Genomic DNA, 16,618 nt, shown 5'->3' on the forward strand with positions numbered 1-16,618 from the left:
AGTTTTTCGTAAGGGAGCCAGTGAGTCCAAAGACGTTAGTATTCGTTGACTGAGAGACTCATAGCTGGCATCCACATTATCACCCAACATAAAACCATCTGAGAGCAAAGTTTCAGGAGCTTCGACCATTGTCTGCCCACCTTAGTGGCTCCTAAATTTCGTTTCTTCATAGATGGGGTGGGGGATAAAAGATGAAAGTGGACAAGTGCATGGTCCGTCCAACACTGGGGAAGGATGCTTCGTATGGGCACTTGGTCAGCGTCGGCAAAAATAAGGTTGAGAGCGTGACCCTTTACGTGTGTCTGGGTGAGTACTAACTGCTGTAACTGGATGTTACCGTTAGCTTGGACCAGCTCTTTAAAGGCAGAATCGGTCGGGCCCTCTGGCCATAAATTGAAGTCACCCAGCACTATTAGCCTCGTGTGCGTGTTGGAAAACTCATAGATAATATCAATAAGCTCTGTTACAGCAGATAGGGCGCTAGACGGAGGTCTATAGCACAGTAAGCCTGAGTAGAGTGCGCCTCCCTGACCATTAATAGAAAAACCCATAAGTTCACAGCCTGGGATTGTTTTAATATCTAGCTGGGAAAGATCTATTGTCTCTCTAAAGATCATCCCCACTCCTCCTCCTCTGGACCATACCCTGGGGTTGTGTCGGATTTTGTATCCAGGAGGGCATGCTAGCCCCAACTCCACCAGACAGTTAGTGTTAGTCCAGGTCTCTGTCATAAAGAGTACGTCTAACTCATGAAAATCGATGAGCAGCGTAATTTCTTCAGCGTGTTTACTAAGAGATATAACATTTAGTAGTCCGCATGACAGTGAATCCGGCAGTCTGCTGATGGTAGAAGGGCTGGTGGCAGTGAGCATTATCTGTATTAAGTCTTAGGAGGTCAGCGTGAGAGTAGGTAGGAGCAAAACGGCACTGAGAGGAAATACCGTCGGCGTCCGGCACGTCCTGTGCGTGAACGGGCGCAAACGGGCTTACCTCTGGCGCACCTCCGGCGCGCACCCGCTCCGCGTCATCGCTGCGCTCTGACTGCCTGTCCATCTTAAATAACCGTAAACGTGGGAGGAGTGGAAGGGAAGCAACTAGTCCCCCAGCAAAAGATGGCGCCCGTGAATCGGCAGCCCCAGATGCCCTCTCCCAGGATGGCGGCCTAAAACGCCGCGAGGCTACGATATTCGGTCCCTAGTTGCCCTGAGTCCTGCAAACTGCAGGGTGAGCCCAGTAATTAAGTTGCGGGTGAGAAACTAGTGCTCTAATGTTGCCCCAGATAGTCAGCGAGCTAAATATGCAGCGCGAATAATTAAAAAGTTTACCCAGATACACGGTGCAAATTAAATAATATACAGCGCTATAAAGGAAAATAAGTGTTTAACAAGCCAGCACGCTGCGCCGAGCAAGTCTACCTGTCAGCGGCGCGATCCTGGAGATTAAATAGACTCCAACAAGCTCTTCCAGACGTGGGAGGAGTGGAAGGGAAGCAACTAGTCCCCCAGCAAAAGATGGCGCCCGTGAATCGGCAGCCCCAGATGCCCTCTCCCAAGATGGCGGCCTAAAACGCCGCGAGGCTACGATATTCGGTTGCTGCATCACCAACCACAATCCGAGAACGGACGTCTTGACTACAAGCATGCAGAAACACTGGAAAATTTTAAGAGCAGACAAATCACTGGACACATTTACATCACACAAGGCCACTCATCACCTACAGGAGGGGTACCACATTGAAGAGAATCCTGAGTCCCACCGTCCCTAAAATCATTAGGGAAAATGACTGGCTCACTAGACGCACACAGGGCTTTCACAAATGTGGGCGTTGTGGTGTGCACAAGTCGGCTGCTAAGAACACCACAACCTTCCATGGACCGGATGGGAGGCTATAGCAGGTTAAAGTTACTTACCTTCAGTAACTATATATCTGTAAGAAACAGTAGTTAGTGTTAGATTCCTTACCTTAGAATATCTCCAGGCGTCAGACTGGATCCGGAAAGTTTTCGTGAGCAGTACCCCTGCGCGTCGCTAGGTGTCATTCTCAGCTCCGCGTCCGTCATCGGCGTCGTGATCGCCGGGATGACGTCGTCAGAGTACTTAGACGCTGCCCTCGCGCGCTGATGTTAGTTCTGTACATAGCTTTCCGTGCCCGGAACTCTGAGACATGCAAGAAACCGACACTGGTGCCATGAAACTAGGGCCCTCAAAGGGAGATACCTTAACCCTAGGTATCGGTTCGCAGAACAGGGAGGATGGGTGGGGCGGTAAGGAATCTAACACTAACTACTGTTTTTTACAGAGATATTGTTACCGAAAGTAAGTAACTTGTGCATCTGAAACAGGTTAGTGTTCGAGTCCTTACCTTAGAATAGATACCCCAGAAATACCAACCCCGGTGGTGGGTCTGCGAACTAATATCACACCAGAAAGTCCTGTTTCATCATTCAGACTTGCCACCGATGTGCGTTGTTGGTGTTTTTTTATTGTTATTACTAGTATTATTATAATTCGATGGAGTTGTGTATGCTCTAGTATTTTTTAGTCATTTAAAATCAGCTTGCACATTTATCCTTTCCCAACCGTCGTTTTTTCCAATTTGTTTTTCTTAACTCACGCAAGAGTTTAACCATTTGGTCTTGGGATCCTATTCTTTATTTACTTTTTGAATATTGGTAAAGATTTATATAGTCTGCTCTCTTTGGTACACAAATGGTTAGAACTGTCCTGTGCTAAAGGTAGCCCAGGTTAAACCTCTTCCTAGAATTAATCTGATCACTGAGGCATCTTTCTCTTTTTCTGTTGTTTCTAGTTAAGAGGAACTAGGGACTAGGCAGAGTCACAGCTCACCATAGACTTTTAAGTAACTGACATCTTTTCTGGGATTCAAGTCCTCCCCGTCGCCATGAGAATGCTGTTCAACGTAGGTCTTCCTGCAACGGTGCTTTAATAAAACCATTTGGAAAGAACTTGATCTCATCCCTTTTGTCAGCTTGCAACTCTGATGTGGGCCTTTCAGAACAATAGTGTTTCTGTAGAGTCCAATCTTGCAAAGACATTGTGGAAGCAGATGCACTTAACAGTCAGTTATATTCTAACCACTGGAAACACATTGTTCTTGGGGTGCTGCAGATGTTTTGTTCCAAAATAAATGGGACTTTCCTCACCTTAAGCCTTTTGCCCCAGAAGTGGACTGTCAATGCCCCTTTTCTTTTTTTGCTTTCTTTTTGTTCCACTTAGGAACATAATTCCCCAGAAATGCAAGCCATCTAGCAACTTGGAATTGCCCGTTTTGATTTTCAGGATTCCTTTCCAGTTTTATGGCTTTTTCTAATGTAGTGGATAGCATGGTCCTGAAAGTACCCAGAAAACGATTCTCTTCATTCTAGCACCATGAAAGGAAGGAAAGTGAGGGCTGCGGTCCAAAGAATGGTTAGAGCCTATCCTTTTCCATCAAGGAATTCGTTCAAATGTGGTACATTTTCCTCCTATAGCTTGAGAGAACCAGATTGAAGCTTTGAAGGGTGCACCGACTAGTGGATCCTGCGGACCATGTATTATGTTGACTGTGAATCAGTGCCACTACAGCCTCACTGGCTTCTGCCCACACTAACGATCTCCTTTCTAAAATTAAACTAGATTCTGGTCCAAATGTCTTTACTTACAGTCCTGGCTTCGAAGTTCACTTGTAAGATCCTGCTATCCACCATTGACACTCAGGAAGACCCCTATTGCACATCCTGTATTAACATTTGCCAAGTAAAAGTTTGACAAGCATGTCTACGAACAGGTGATTCCTCAAATGAAAGACCAGCACGTCTTACTGGATTCCCGGATCTCTTTAGATCAGAATCCTATGAGTTTTTAGGGTCTACTCCCCCTTTCAGTCTGGACTGCACATTGCTCTACATATTGCTGCCATATTGGATACATCTCTTGAGTTGGAATTCCCATTCCAAGAAGCGCCTCCCATTGAGTGGATTCACTTTGCAGCAGTCATAAAGAAGACAACAGAGGCTCTTGCTATTCCTTTGCATACTGATCAGGCAAGGAGTAATCTCTTATAAGAGATAATATCTTGAATAAAGTAAATCTTCACTCTAACGGTGGAGGAGAGAATCTTGCACTTTGCACCTGATTGGGAAAAATCTCAACAGGACACTGGATGCTAAAAATAATGGAATTAAGGCACATATTGTTCTTATCTAGCCAACTCTACATCCTCAGGCAAAGCAAAATCACTTACACCTACAGGAACTAGAGCAGGAGAACCTCTTCCACATCCTCAAACAAGTGATTGAAAAAGTTCCCCAGGAGAAAAGAAACCTTGTCTTTTACTTCAGATTCTTTCTAGTGAAAAAAATGGTGCATAGATGTTTATCCTCTACCTTTGGGGACTTAACAAGTTTAAAAAATATTATTCGATGGTAATCTGGAAACAGTTCCCAGATAACTACGTATAGAAGAACAAATGGTAACTTCAGTGGCAGCTAGTGACAGGGTTGTTGGATGATGATGTGAAAGTTTCTTGAACCCTCAAACAGGGTCTGCTGTGGTGATTTGCAGAAAACCTCAAAGAAGACCTCCTATTTCTATTTACAACAGCCAGAACTTTCATGACGATGAATGCCGCCATGGAAGATTGTAGAGCTCACATGGAGGAATTATCTACTCGAGGTCTATGGTTGCCAAAGAGAAGTTCCTTCATTAAAGTTAGGGATTCTGAATGAGCATAGGGATGACTTCAATGAAGTTGATGTATAGCGGTCTCTGCTTCTCCGTGCACTGCTTTATGATGTTACGTAGAGTAAGGATCTGATCAACAATCCCTCTGTCCTTTGTTTATTTCTTAAGTGCTTGTCCACAGCATCAGAAATGCTTTGAATAATTGTTTTCGCCAGGATATTACTCTGGATTGACAGAAGGGTGATTCCATCCATGCCAGTTGTTACAGTTGGTTAATACCTCATTCTTAGGAATGTTGATGATGATGCTTTAGTTTCAGTCATCTGATACTTTCTTTGCTAGGCAGGAACTTCATTGATATTTTGAGAAAGCCTTTAACATTATTCACTGTGACAACCTTTGGTATATACTGGGAGCCTTTAGCATACAGCAGGAGATAGTTCTCCTCATCAAGAGCTTGTATGATAATTAGACCTGCAGAGTGGGATATAGTGAGTATCGCTTCAAAATCAAGAGCGGTTTGAGATAGGAATGCATGATGTCATTGTTACGCTTCTACATAGTAGTCTACTCGGTAATGTGACACACAACAGAAAATCAAGCTAGAGGCATCAGGTGTACCTTATTCGTACACACTGGAGGACATTTACTATGTGGATGACCTAGCCTAACTTACACACACACTCAAACCCTGACCCTCCCCACGCGCACCCCAAAATATTCAGGATAAATAATCTGAAATCATCATGTCACCCCATATCCCAAAACCTTCACCCATCAAGGTGGATAGAGAGGACCTAGCCCTGTCTGAAGAGTTTGCCTACCTAGGCAGTACTATCAGACATGATGGAAGAGCAGGCAATGTCATCAGGAGAAGACTGAACAAGACCAGTAATGCCTATAGGATTCTGAACATGGTCGGGAGGTCATTTCAGTAAAGCACCAACACCTAGCTGAGATTTTGCCATAGCTGTGTTCTATCAACGCCCTTGTATTAATTGGAATGCTGGTGGATGGCGAAAAGCCACTCCACCAGCCTTCCAAGCTGGTAACCTGAGCAGAATCTTCCACATTTACGGGCTACAAACCATCTCCAACCAGAAACTGCTTACTAGATGCCAGCAAGAGAGCATAGGTACCATCGAAAAGGATGAAGATGGATAAGACACACCATCAGAAGAAAACAATACTCCATCCCAAGAGCAGTTATTGTGAACCAGAGAAGGCAAATATAAGAAGGGCAACCCTGCAGACGAATTGTGTAAGTAGAAATTATGTTCCTGAACCCCAGCTGGAGCACTGTACAGAAACTTGCTCAAGATAGACAAGTGGAGATTCTTCTTTGCTGCCCCACATGCCAGTCGGCATAACTGGCAGTAAGAAATAGGGATGCCCTCAGCCACTCCATATCAGATTGTCACATATGGAAATTCCACCAAGAGCTTCAGCAAATCTCCAGGAAGTGTGGTCATTCCACACTAGACCTGTCTGCCATCCCGTGGAACACAGAGTGCCTGTTAAGTGCAAGTAGATGCTGCAAGCTGGGTTCAAGAAGGAATGCCTTCTAGATGACATGGTCAGATGTCTTTGCTTACACTTTTTTTATGTTTCTTTCATTTCCATGTACTGCAGAAGGTTAAGACAGATTCATGTTCACTGATATTGGTAGCCTCAGTGCAGTGAGGCCATGCTAATTTTTGACTCCTTCCTGGTCTAGCTGACCGGATACCAACCAATACCTCTCAAGAACCACCTGACCCTATCTTTGGACACAACCTCATGCCTTAAAACAAGACTCGGAGTCACTGAACTTGACACCTTGACTCCTGACTGGAATTCGGACATCTCTGCAGATTGTAGACATCATATGGTTTAGCCCTACAACACCAAGTGGAATACTTCCTACCCATGTTGTGTGAGTGAAGGAATACATTTCAATTCTGTACAACCGCTCACATTTCTACTGTACCTTCACCATCTAGCCAGAGAAAGCATCAAATAGGAGGTTTCCCATCCACCATTTTCTCAAAGGAGCAAGAATCTGTATATGAAAGAATTATGAGCTTTCCACCCAAATCCAACTACATCTGATGCCATGGGAAGTGAAAACTTTGCTCAACCACTTATTCCCTTAGTCCATTAACACTGCATAACTCAAATATCTTTCATGGAAGATAGCACTCTTCTAAGCCTCAACATCAGCAAGAGAGGGGGAGCTCCAAGACTTTACAATATAGAACCTTATCTTCTGCACCTACCTAAAGTTCATGCCCAAGGTGCCTTCAAACTTACATTTGAATGAGCCTGGCATACTTCATTCTTTGTTTCCCACTCCTTTGACAGATGCTAAGACAGCACTAAGCTCACTAGGTATTCGCAGGTGCATACATTTTTACTCTGACAGAACCAAGGATATACGTATATTTGACTACCTGTCCTTAATGCTTGCTGGACAGGGGTCATGTCAGTCTAAGTAGGCCGAGCTTACTGCCTGTAAGTCTGCATCACTTTTTATCACACAAAAGCGAAGTGCTCCTCTTATAGGTAGGAAGATGGCATATTCCTAAAGAAGAATATTGGCCACAACTGCATTTTATGATGGATTGCCACTCCCAGACATCTACTCCGGAAGAGCAGGCACCCATTCAATAACCTCTCGGATCTTGGACTCAAGAACGGTAGCTGACTCTTCAGTAGGCCAAGCAGTCGTAGGCAACCTGTTCCTTTCAATGTGAGTCTGCTTACGGCTTATTGAATATTTGGCACCTTGACTGTTATTCTTATTCAAGCATGTGAATGAATAAAAGATCTTGAAATTGAAACTATTTACCTACAACTCCAGGTATCCAGCATTAATATCTTACATAGATTGTGATGCAACCATGCAATCTGAATTATGGCAGCCTCTAGGAGGAATTAGAGAGCTCAGCGCAGCTGTTTCATTGACTGGAATATGGGTTATCAATTGATTAATTTCCAAATAATTATTTTAACTGTGTCAAAATGAACCTCGGCCCAGCAGCAGTGTTGTTTAGTAGCACATCCACCACATTGACTGAGGTTTGAGGCAGATGTGCTAGTAAAGAATCTCTGGTGTTGGTCTTATGGCCATTTTGTTTTTTGCCATTTTAAACGTAACAGGGGTTCCCAGACTGATATTCACCTCCAGTAGTCCTTTTTGTAACCTTTGCTAGTTAGAGTTCACAATGCATTTTCTGAGGATGCAACTGGAGAAAATGGCCTCTTGGGACGAGCTGAATGTCCACATATTCTTTGCCTCATACAAATGCTTGTCACATCTTGAAGAAAATAGTTCTCCTGTTTTGCCCTTTTGTGTGTGTGTGTGTGTGTGTGTGTGTGTGTGTGTATGGGGTGTGGGGTAGTTCATTTGTTAGTGCCATGATTAGACAGTAAAGCTCTGATCTGACTATATAAGGTAAGTGCTACATTTCCTTAAGTATGATGCAAGTGTGCCACTCTCACACACTCTCCCTAAATATTCACTTTTATGTAAGTGTGAAGGTTACAGAAGCATCGCCTTTTATTCTGATGTAATTGTGCAAGCTGTGCACGGAATCCGCCACATTGCTGATGTGTGACATTTAAATACACAGACACCTATATAAACATAATGCAACTTCCCTTCACTGTGTATTAAAGTTGTAGGTGTTGCACGTACAGTTCACCTTTTATTGTGGGATGGTAGTGTCAAATTTACTCTCTAACCACCTTTTTATTACTGTGATTTGCACCTGTAAGTTACATGTATGTGTATTTTCTCAGACAGTGTGATGTACATTTATAAGGCTACTTGCACACACCTTAGGCTTCCCTCAAATGCAAGGTAAATGTTTCTGTTTTTCAGAGCAGTCATCTGGTAAGTTACCATAAATCTCATTTCCATTTAGACTGATGACAGCGCTCAAGTTAGAATAATTCCATCACTTTTATTAGGCATACATTTTGTGGGTTTTACTTTTGTCCAGATTTACTTTTTGAAGCCTGGTAATGTATGTCAGTCATACTCTGATCACACTGTGCATTGTACATGCTACACTACACAACATATACTATGTGTTCCCAGTCCTTTCATTGTGGATCATGTGTCCCTCATTTGATGGTCAGCTTATTAGCATGTAACAGGACCTATGATCTGTCCTATGAGTTGTTCTACTAGTTTGCTTCATGAACGATGATTACAACTACTACTCAACTGACATGTCTAAGCAGGGTACTTAATAGGGGCAGCCAGTTACAGAGATGGGGTCTTTTGCCACAATGAGTACTACTTGCCTGTCTATACCTTTTACATCTGGTCTTCAGCTTTAATGAAGTAGATTCTTGGGTCCTACCTGTCACTCTCTGGAGACCATCTTTAGGTCCTCTCCCTCCCGCCTAAGCACATCATATGTAAAAGCTTCCCTGTTTATGTACCTAAGTTATTTGCCTTCTTCAATTGGAAACTACGTTAAATTCAAAGATAGAGTCTCTCATTAAGCGTTTACCGAAGAAAACATTTCGTTTGTGTGTGATTTTGTGAAGGAAAAACTCATTTCCACAGGCAGACTGCTGTCTTGTGGTCTTTACTCATATTACTGCAGTGCTGGACTTCTTTCATTTACTTAAAAACGAATATTTTAATGTAGTTAGAGGTTTACACTTACCATGTTTTAGAGAACTGACAGATTTGTCAGAACTGTGCTTAGGATATCATCAAAGACTAGTCTTACCTTAAAGAAGATAGTTATCCTGACTGATATCAAATGGGTCATGACAGCAACATTAAGGAGAGAAGGGAATGTCACAGTAATATGGGGAGAATGTAGGTCCAAGGATGAAGTGGCGTTTGGAGCATGGGATAACACGGGGCTTATGGTGAGTCTTGTCCATCAGACCACTTCCCGCTCCACTTACTGTTCTTGGAAAGGACTGCCAACCACTTACTGTTTGAAAAGCCAGTTACATCTTCAAAGAAAATGAACGTGCTTTGAAACACGACAAATCCTTCTTCCACGCCTTTAGAATGTTGCTGGCCCAAACGTTTTGTTTCTGGCCTTTGAATTGCATAAGCCTAGATTTGACACAAATATTTTTGATAATAAAAACATTTTATGTTCCATTGTTGGCTTACCAAGCGGAAAGCAGATTGCTGCAACAAGCCTAGAGGCAAGACTACAGACCACATCAACGATATGCCAGACATACAAGCAGAAGATTTGCAGTCTTAAAGCGGAACTTAAATTATGTTTTAACCCCAGTCAAACTAATTGTATTAGCCTTTTTTTGGCCTTTTCGCCACTATATACTGTACCCACTCTTCTTAATACACCCACGTTGGCTATGGCTTGCAGCACTGCCCTCCTGCACTAAAGTTAAGTTCTTTCACAGTTTCACCATTGTGATGCTGGTCAAGGTTCTCCTTTGCAAGCCCTTGCTTGTTATGTTTTTAGGTTTATGTTAGACACCCTCTGACATCCTGGAGTGGTAGCAATTCCCATTATTCTGAAGCGCTTTGTGCAAAAGAGTCAATCTAAAGTTTGTTGTGGCTATCTATTGAAACGATCCGAGCTGCGTAGGCAGAGTAATGCGAAGACTATGCATCGAAACGCACGTAGACGCATGCGTACGTACGCACGTAGGGCAGTGCGCTTTTGGGCCAAACCATTTGGCCAAGCCCTTTTTTAAGTGCCATTTCAAACCCCCCGCAAGTTTCTGCAGCTCCAATTTTCCACATGGTGCATGGCGGCGCAGCGCCCCGGGCTTCTCATCACGGCGCACCAGGGTGCCACGGCGCACAGTTTGGGAAGCACAGGACTTAGCCTAAGTTATCCTAGTGGCTTCAATTGGGCACAGCAGGAGTGGTATCCAGAATTCCTGGGCTTGGGCATATGTTCTCTGATCAAGCTGCCCCTTCGGGAGGGCCTGGTGTCGCAGCAGCAGAATATGGTTCTGCACGAAACGTTCGCAATCTCATCTGTCAGGCTTTCTAGATTGAGCAGCGTCAGCTGCAACACCTTTAACTTTCCACCTGAGGGGGTTGATGTTATCTTGGCAGACAAGTGTCCTTAGATAAAAATTATATGTGACTGCCATTGAGACAGATTTGTGGTTTGGTGTGGCACAGGCTAGATTGATCTCCTCTAGACCAAGTTTCTCGTGTTTGTTTAATTTCTTGCTCAGCAAGACTTTGCTTTGGGCACAGTTATGGGTTGTTTTTCGTCCCTATTGGCGTTCCTACGGTTGCCAGATAAACCCTCATTGTTTAAGTCACCAGTTGTGATGTGATGTTTGAAAGGGCTACAGCATATGTCTCCCACCTCTCCCTTTGAAATGCCTCAATTGGACCGTAATCTGGTCCTCACTTATGTGATCTGCACTCTGTTCGAGCTGAGAGAGCGCGTGCTCTCACTTGCTAGTGGTCAGGATGGTACGTTGTTCAGGGGGCACCTTTAAGAGGCCCTCTGGGCGCATGTCATAATAAATCTAGTACTGTAAAACAGTACAGATTTATTAAGATGAGGTGTTTGATACCAAGGACCATATATTTCAGTAAAGTCATCATGTAGCACCTTAATTTCAATGTATAGTGCCCAGTATGCGTGCTTAAGATGGCTTCCCTGTTTCCTTATACCATCTAGTAATTGAACTAGACAGCACAGGTGTATATCTGGTCATGCAGATATGCCCTCACATGTAATATAATGCACCTTGCCTTTGGGCTACAAGACCTGTTGTAGGGTTGACTTATATATGTTATATGTGTTGACTTCGGCATGGCACACAGTGGTTGTGCCATGTTGTGTGTTCACACATTATTTGCACCATGTCACGCAGCCTGCATTGGTAGCCTGCAATTCATTTGTATGGGGGGGGGGGGGGTCACTTATGGTGGTATAATACATGCTGCCCCTTTAGGGACCCTCTTTAGTACACATGCCCTAGGCCAAGGGTATCATTTACTAGGGACTTACAGGTGTGCTAAAGTGTAAGCCAATTGGAGTACAATTAGACTATTTTACCTTGTTTTTAGGTAAAGAGCACTGGGGCCTGTTTATCAATCGGAATAAATCAGTATCAGTAGCAATGGCGATAACAAAAAGGGGCACGTTCCTACACTGCATTAATCTACTCAGACTGTCTTCATGTGCCGATGAAAGAAACCTATGGCTAATTTGATGAGGCTGCAACGTAAAAAGTGAAAAATTCTGGAGTGGGTCTCACACAGGCTACACAGATGCATAAAGAAAATCCCACTAGACTCCTGCCATGCAAGGTTATGTCACTGAGAGGCAAATTAAATGCTATTGCCACCAATAGCATTTAATTGGCCTCCCTAATCTTAAAAAAGCAGATATGACCAAAGTTACAAGGTTTTGTACTCCTCATGAGATAACTTGGGAAACATCACTTACAACGCAACTTTTACCACGCAGTGCCTTTACGACGCAACTTTTACAACGCATTGCGCTGGGGGGGCGCTCTAGGATAGGGAATAGGTTTAATTTACTGTCCAACACCTTCCCTACTATTCACAGGGACTGGAGTTGGAATAGTAAATTAAACTATTCACTATCCAGTGCCCCATAGCACTATGCGTTGTAATGGTATGCGTTGTAAAACCTGCGTTGTAAAAGCATGCGATGTAAAAGCATGCATTGTAATGTCGTACATCCGATAACTTAGGTAGAAACTGGAGAGCAACTTTGAAGAGGACAGGCAGGACACATAGCCTCAACAGAAAATAAGAAATTAAAAGACTTCCAGGACTATTATACAGCTGTGTTCACCCATGTGCCCTTGATAGAAGAGAAACTATCTAAATATCTAGCATCCATTACCCTTCCATCACTTTCTGGCGAGCACAGTGAAATTACTGGAAGAGCCAATTACATCGATTAAGTCCTGGTTGCTATCAAAGCCTTAAAAAAAGCCCCAGTCAATATTTGTTACATGGATAACTTTTGTAAAGCTTTGTAAATAAACCTGGCACCCTACCTCACTGACCTCTTTCGTGCTGTGATGATGAAGGGGAGAGTTACAGCTACAATGGATGAAGCTCTTACTACGCAAATGTCAGAACCTTGGAAGAACACGACACCAGTATCTTGTTATAGGAGCCTATCATTCAATGTATATGCCAAGATATACATTAAGTTACTAGGCACTAAGCAGGACACTTAAATTCCAGCAATACAAGCACTACTAATTGAAGAAAAACACTTTGACCGGGTGGAGTGGTGTATCCTCACAAAATCATGCACAAATATGGATTTGGCCCTACTGTTTCTAAGTCTCAAAAATTGGAGAATTTCCTAACCCTTCGCCTCAGTATGCCCAATCTTCCCACTGTTTTTGCTCTCAGCATTGTGCTGTTAGTAGCAAAGACGATTGTGGAGAAGGAAGTAGGATATATACCATTTGGCCAGGACGAACATCTAATTTGCAGATCATGCCCAGCTAACCATGACCTCTCCAAACATCTCTATAACACACTTGCAAATCCAACTTGAAGAATTTAAGACTGTGGCCGGTTTCAAAATACATTTTCCAAAATAATAATTGTTTTCCCACATGGACCAAAAATTCATTAAATACATGGGCAACCATATAACACCAAATCACATAGAGCTTGACAATGCTACCTACCTACCTACCTACAAAGATTGGCATCCTCAAACATTAGTTAACATAGCTAGTCTACTCTGTTTCTATCTTGACTGGGCAGACTTGACACTGTCAATGTGAATATGTTACTGTCGACCCTTTATTTATAGCAGGCACTTCCGAATCCTTTACACAAATAGTTCTTCATTGAGCATAAAATGATTGCAATTTATCTGGTCAGGCTAGTATAGAAACTTCTCCATTTGCCTAAATTGGTGGTGTCTTACTTTCCCAGTACTCCTGATATGTTGTCAGGTTTCTGAACTACTAATCATTGCCAATAGATCCCTTAAAGACACAGTTGGACATTGTACTTATAAGGACTGGGTGGTGTTGGGCAGGACTGTATGGGATTGAATTTGAAAACCACAGCAAGGTAGAACACCCTTAATGCTTACATTAGCACATCCATGAATACCATACTATTAATATTGGGCACTCCTACCAAAAATGGAGGGTTGACCACCTTCCCCTCTTTGCAGTCCACAATAACCTCTCTGTTACACTGGTATTAGAACTATGTTTATTATTTACATGCAAACTAGGGAATTGCTTGAGCATCTCAGACATGTTTCACATGCAAGACGCATTGTTGTTTGAAACATGTAAAAATAAATTCAACTGAAGCAAAAAGGATGGATACCATTACTCACAATTGAGGCATTGGGTCATGCACCCAATATTTAAAGAAGCTGCCACTTGATTTGGTGCCCTGTATTGCTATGAACCCTGACATATTCAATTACTGAAGATGAGACTGACTCCCTAGAATATGTTATACCTGTTGAAGAATGATCTGATAACATGTGACCTCTTCATGATGTGTATACAACAGCCTGGTCTGACATAACATGTAAGCCTATTCTCTCAATTTACAATACAGCTTGATACTCTCCATGCTTCTCTTTTTGTGACGAAGAGAGAGGAGAGGGAGTTAACTTGGAAGAACAGACACATTACAAGTTTGCAGTGATTCTCTAAAGATGATGTGATTTTTTTATGGTTGTATCATTGAAAAGATGATGAAAAAAAAGTATGTTTTTCAAACTTAAATAAAAATTATATGTCCCCAAAAGTTTTTGTTCTTTACTTTCCTGAACATCTCAGAATGTTTGTTGTGTTATATAATTTTTGTTCTTGAGGTAGTTAATTTTTATTTGTATCATTTATGTTTTACTGAGAGGTTGTCTCGCTCAAGTTGATTTTTGAGCCAACCTGTTGCCTCCCTTTTTTTAATTGTCTCTCTTTTGGTGGAAAGACAAAGGTATAGTTAATTTATTAGACTGATAGCATTCATGATTGTGGCATATGTTGGGCGATGACGTACAGAAAATTGCAGTCTAGAAAAATCCCTTTATCAGTCTCAGCCCACTGAAATACTAGGTGAAGTGATTCAGCCCACAGGCTGAAGAGTTCCTCTTTCGATGTTCCGACAAATAGGTTAAAGATATTCAAAATCTAGGTCCTCATATGTTTGTCTTTTAAACTCTGAGGAACCAGTGTTATGGTGTTATTTGCCATGTGCGTTGAGTCATCAATGGAATTCAATATGGCCTTAGTACCCACGTCTATGATGTCCTAAAGCAGTATGTCAAGAAAGAAAACTTACACCATAGACCTCAGATACACAAAGCCTTTCTCTTTAGGAAGATCTCTTTTTTGTGTTTCAGCAGTGACAACCTGTTTAGTCTGGCCCACTTCTGCTACTGGAAATTGTAGCAGTGCCTCCATCACAGGAATGGTCTTGGCCAGAAGTCCTGCACCAGTAGGGCGAATGATGGATTGCTGTATTGGCTCACAGTTGGTCAAAGACGTGGAGACACCATTAACACTGACTGTTAATATTGGCCACACATTTTGGTCTGTGTTGTTTATTTCCATTAGTTGTCTGAAACAATCCCATTGAGAATTCTTCTGTTTGTCAATACCGTGATTTTACATTAGGTTGCAAATGGAGTTTAGATCAACTTGACCCGGACATCAGTTTTGCTACTGTAGTCCACTTCAAACCAAAATCTCTGTTAGTATATCTTGTGCCTGTAGTGATTATTCTCTGGAAAATCCCTCTGAAGGTGTTTCTTGCATTAGCTACCATCAAAGTAACAATGAAAAGGTAAAAATAGGAAGTGCACTTCTCTAAGTTGACTACTCTGCTTAAGGGAAAATCCCCTGGCAGATTCCTTTCTCTGTTGTTTGCAATAGTTCCTCACTCAATGTCAAGCAGAGAGTTGGGTCCCTCCACTGTTATGATGACTGCATTCTGTTAGACATTCGAATTTAGAGAGGACTTCAGAGAAATAATAAAAATGTATGATCTCCTCCGATCAAAAAAGCAGCTCTGTAAATGTTTCAGTGGAAGTCGGTTATTGCCACGGTGTGGTCTTGAGGCATCATTTATGGTTGGGCTTCACATCTATCGCTTCAAATGCCTTGCAGAATAAGCAAATAGTACTCTCAATCAAATGTGTTCTTAGTCTTTAACATTAATTAGGTCAATATGAGTTGGCAACTGAGTGGCTTATCATGTTCTTGGGGTGGGCTTTGGGACCACCCCTTAAACCATTGGCTTCTTTTGACCAGCCTCTTACAGCCATTCAATTGAGACGTTGTCAGTCCCTTCTTAGCTCAGCTCAGACGATTGTTTCTCTTTCATTGGATGCTATTGGCTATTAAGGTGCATCTTTTCACCTGTAATAAAGAGCATAAATTGAATTGCATGAGGTACAACTGTCCAGTCCTGCGGGCTTCTGTCTTACTCCTAAATATTTTCTAGCTCTCTGCCCCTCTCTTCTCCCCTGTCCATGACCCACATCAATTTCTCACTCCTGCCTCTCCCACTTAACCTTGTGTATTCTTCACTGCTCCCGTCCTCCACTCTTTTATTCCTCCCTTCTGCCACTTTACTATCTGCTGTTTACAAATTTTTCCCCAGCCCATGCATTTCTCTCGGCAGCTTCTAATAAATGGATTTCTTTTCTTTTTTTCTGTTTCCTAGAAATAGAAGCTAGTCTATACTATGCTTTTATATGGTCCTCTTTTTGTTATTATGTCAAAAGAAGATCTGATGGCAAAGCATGTTTCATTTTAGTCTTTCCCTTTTTTCCAAATGTCACTAAAACTAAAGAAAGACTACTGAAGGTTTCTTTGCCCTCCTACATTCATCTAGTCAAAAGAACAAAAACAATACTGTATTGAATTTTACAGCATGATAACTTTTAATATAGACTACCTATAATTTCTTTGTGTAGCTTTGTTGTAGTCATGCTGCATG

The 16,618-nt window shown here is 42.4% G+C and overlaps 1 protein-coding gene across 2 annotated transcripts in view; it reads left to right on the forward strand.

The window, feature by feature from the left end:
- Positions 1–16,618, forward strand: part of BRAF (B-Raf proto-oncogene, serine/threonine kinase) — a 759,203-nt gene that overhangs the window by 447,236 nt on the left and 295,349 nt on the right. The window lies entirely within an intron of this gene.

The sequence above is a fragment of the Lissotriton vulgaris genome, chromosome 1_2, assembly GCF_964263255.1.
Source record: "Lissotriton vulgaris chromosome 1_2, aLisVul1.2, whole genome shotgun sequence".
Lineage (NCBI taxonomy): Eukaryota > Metazoa > Chordata > Amphibia > Caudata > Salamandridae > Lissotriton > Lissotriton vulgaris.